This window comes from Fragaria vesca, linkage group LG4 (assembly GCF_000184155.1).
Source record: "Fragaria vesca subsp. vesca linkage group LG4, FraVesHawaii_1.0, whole genome shotgun sequence".
NCBI lineage: Eukaryota > Viridiplantae > Streptophyta > Magnoliopsida > Rosales > Rosaceae > Fragaria > Fragaria vesca.
Genome location: NC_020494.1, coordinates 14,406,216 through 14,409,715, shown reverse-complemented (window position 1 = coordinate 14,409,715; position 3,500 = coordinate 14,406,216). Strand labels below are relative to the sequence as shown.

Below are 3,500 nucleotides of genomic sequence, written 5' to 3'. Positions count from 1 at the left end.
TTTTTTTTTTTTAATATAAAAAAAAAAATATTGAGCGGTTCAATATGATATAATGAATTGCTTACAGTTGTGCATGGGGTACGTAAGTTTGTAGTGCTGCATGAATTAATGGAATTTACATATTGATGATCAGAGCAGGAGCAAGGCTAGCTTGAGAGAGAGAAAACACAAGTAGATTGCGATGAGGCCACTCCCCATATAACGATCCAGCTTCATGTTCTTGTTCGGCAACATGACAAGCGCCCACAGCAACCCACCCATCAGAAATGCCAGTGTCTCGTATAGAGAATGATCGATTGCGATAACGTATGAGGATGGGTACTCCGACCAAGCTGACAGAACCAGCGAAACCCCCACTCCCACCACTGTGTTGAACATCGGCCCGGCGTAGCATCCCGTGATGGCAATCTGAGCTCCGTCAGCCCCACCGTTAGCCGCCACGGCCACATTAGCTATCAAGTCTCCCAGAGAGTTGCCCCAAGCCAGAATAGTAAGTCCCAGAATGGAAGGATTAATCCCCAATATTTTTCCATACGATTCTAACAAACACACCAATTCTTCAGCTGTGAGATAAGTCCAGGCCACGCTCATCACAAACCCTCCCACAAGCAAAGGGAACAAGTGCTTGCTATTGTTTGGTGGCCCTGACCTTTTCGTGCTGATATAAGCAAGAGTTCCAAAAACCAAACCAATAATAGCAGCTGTTATGTAAGCCACTAATTTAGTTCTCGAACCCACATGTTCACTCTGTGTGTTGAAAAGAGCTGCGAGTGAAACTGGTGCAAGAGTCGCTGAAATAACTAGAAATGGCTTGGACCAGTTTTCCTCGCTCACAACTGGTATGGTCAATCTTCTAGGCAACGACAGAGGCAGCTCCAACAGATACCCCAAATAACGAAAACACGAATATTTTCTCTCTTCTTGATCATCATCGACATTATCAGCATGATGATCATCTTGATTAGAAACAACTAGTTTTTCTTCGTCGACATGCCTCAATAGAGGCTCTTTTTCTAGTTTCCTTGCTCTGTATATGTGTGGCCGAGACTGAAGCGACATAGACAAAGTAAATAGCAACAAAAGCAATGGAACCCCACAAGTTGATTCTTCCTATCACTATGATGACAAGAAGAGAGGAGAGTGAGAACAAGAAAAATATGACGTCTCTTATGAAGCACGACTCGTCTACCGAAACTTGTCGAGAGCTAATTAGTATGCTAATAAGACCTACCACAATGCTGGACACAAAGAAGGCTCCCCCCAACACACTGTTTAGGCCGACATCACCATCACCACCTGATCCCGTGAATGAAACGATGCTCGAAAAGACATCCGGAGCGCCGTTTCCGAGCGAGAGAAGGGTGACTCCGGCAATGGTGGGAGAGAGCTTCAAGATTTTGGACAAGCTCTCTAAGGAGGAGCAGAAGTAATTGGCAGCTGTGTTCCCCAATAGGTAGAACAAAACGAGAAGCCAAAGTAGAACCGCAACATGGGCTATTATTATTGGGAACTGGCCTAAATTGCAATAGAAGATTTGGAGATAGTTTAAATAACCACCAGGTCTGCAACCTCTTTGGTTTTTGACAAACAAACACTTGGTTTCAGAATCTGGGTGTTCATGGAGTTTACTGCAGCCATAATCAACTATGACTTCATGAAGAAAGGTGGATTGATTTGGTAAGGAAGAGCTGCGGTTATTGGGATGAAGATAATTAGTAGTTGTGAGAGAGAGACACAAGAGAAGAAAGGATATGTTGAGGAATAGAACGAGTTTCTTCGGTGTAGAAATGGTAGTTGAGTTGGCCATTCACAAGATAGAGAGGTTGCTGATGAGAGGAGGTGTGTAGATTTGGAGAGCAGATGATTAAAAGATAGTCCATGATTTTGAGAACTTCAGGCGGGGGAATATGTTATCCCATAACTGACGTGTGGTGTAGAAATATAAGATCCTATACTATTTCATCAGCCATTTCTATTGAGCAAATCCCTAGGGAAAAAAGAAGAAGAATACATGTGATTCAATCAAGAAAATGACAACACTGAACAACTTGAACAATGATCATTTTAGTGGCTACCAAGGCAGCAGACAAAAATGCAACATCCAATGCATCATAAACAGTCATCGCCAATTTCTCAACTGCAAAATTGAAAAAGAAGATACAAGTAGACAGATCAGACTACTTATTCAGATCTAAGACTACCGACTCGAAAAAATTGAGTCAAGCACACTACAAGTAGTGTGTTGGCATAGAGATGTGGCTTAGCTTAGTCTAGCATAGTCGTTTTGCATAATTCGATTTTTACGTAGCTCATCGAGGGTAAGTTGTGTTCATGTTGTCTCTCACATTTGAGTAAAGCTTTACATCTATACGTTAAAAAAAAAAAAATAGTTTGAAAATCTTTCTATCAAGGTGAAGAAGACTAGATCTGGGGAATTTTAAAATAGAATGTGGAGGTTCTCTCACTATAAGAGCAAATGCACCCATTTTAGGTGGGTTGGATCAATCCTCAACCCGGGTTAATCCACTATTCATCCAAATCAGTCTTTAGCCCTTGGTTCGACGATACAACAATGAAACCAATATGAGGACCAATTACTATTCATCTTTTATAAAAATATTTTTTAATGATAAACAATTATTGTTTTTTACTTTATTATTGAATTCAATAATTATTTATTTATAAACAAGATGCTCATGTAATATATATAAAGAAATTAAACTAGAATTATTTATATAAGATATCAATGACCAATGTGGGAAAGACACGTGTTCATATCAATATCGTTATATTTCATAAATATCTAAAATTTCCGATAAGGTTATACCAATAAACGAACAACACGTGTCCTTTTCAGATATCGTTATCTTCAGAAATAATTGAGATGATTTTGGATAGGATTTCAAGCCAATCACGACACTCCACGTGTGTAGACGATAATAGTTTGTCTCTTAAAAATGTCAATAAATAAGCTTCAAACTCATTCTTCATTCACACATTCATCTCCTCCTTCTAAACTCAGATATTATCATCTATTTCACTTCTCACATTGTGCCACTCTTTGAGAATCTTCTTCAAAGGCTTAAAATGAGCTTGAAGAGATGTCGAAAGTCGAACCGAGGTTGATCCCGTCCAATTTGCAATATAATGTTCATGAACCTTGAGCCACAACCTTTTGAAGGGTTTGGTGATTGCCAGTGACGGGGTATACGGTAACCGCAGCTCATGATTCGCACAATTGAACTTCCTCCTCTTTAGTCCATGTACTACCCGACTCTCTCATTTTGTTGATTGGGGAATGAAAAAGAAGAACAAATAATTTGAAGAAGAAGGAGATGGATAGAAGAAGAATATTATGGCAAAGAAGAACAAATAAATTGAAGAAGGAAGAGATAGATGTGTGGAAAATGAAGAAGCAACAATATTGATCAATGGCCACACATCAAGTGTAGCCAATAGAGGTGTTGCAAACTTGCAATTCTCATATGTGTGGCATTTTC

At 39.5% G+C, this 3,500-nt stretch overlaps 1 pseudogene across 1 annotated transcript; it reads right to left on the bottom strand.

Annotated features, from left to right (window-relative positions):
• Positions 1 to 129: 129 nt before the first annotated feature.
• Positions 130 to 1,924, bottom strand: LOC101310023 (annotated as a pseudogene). Its single transcript, XR_184580.1, has one exon. The product of XR_184580.1 is annotated as a cation/calcium exchanger 1-like (transcript).
• Positions 1,925 to 3,500: the final 1,576 nt, after the last annotated feature.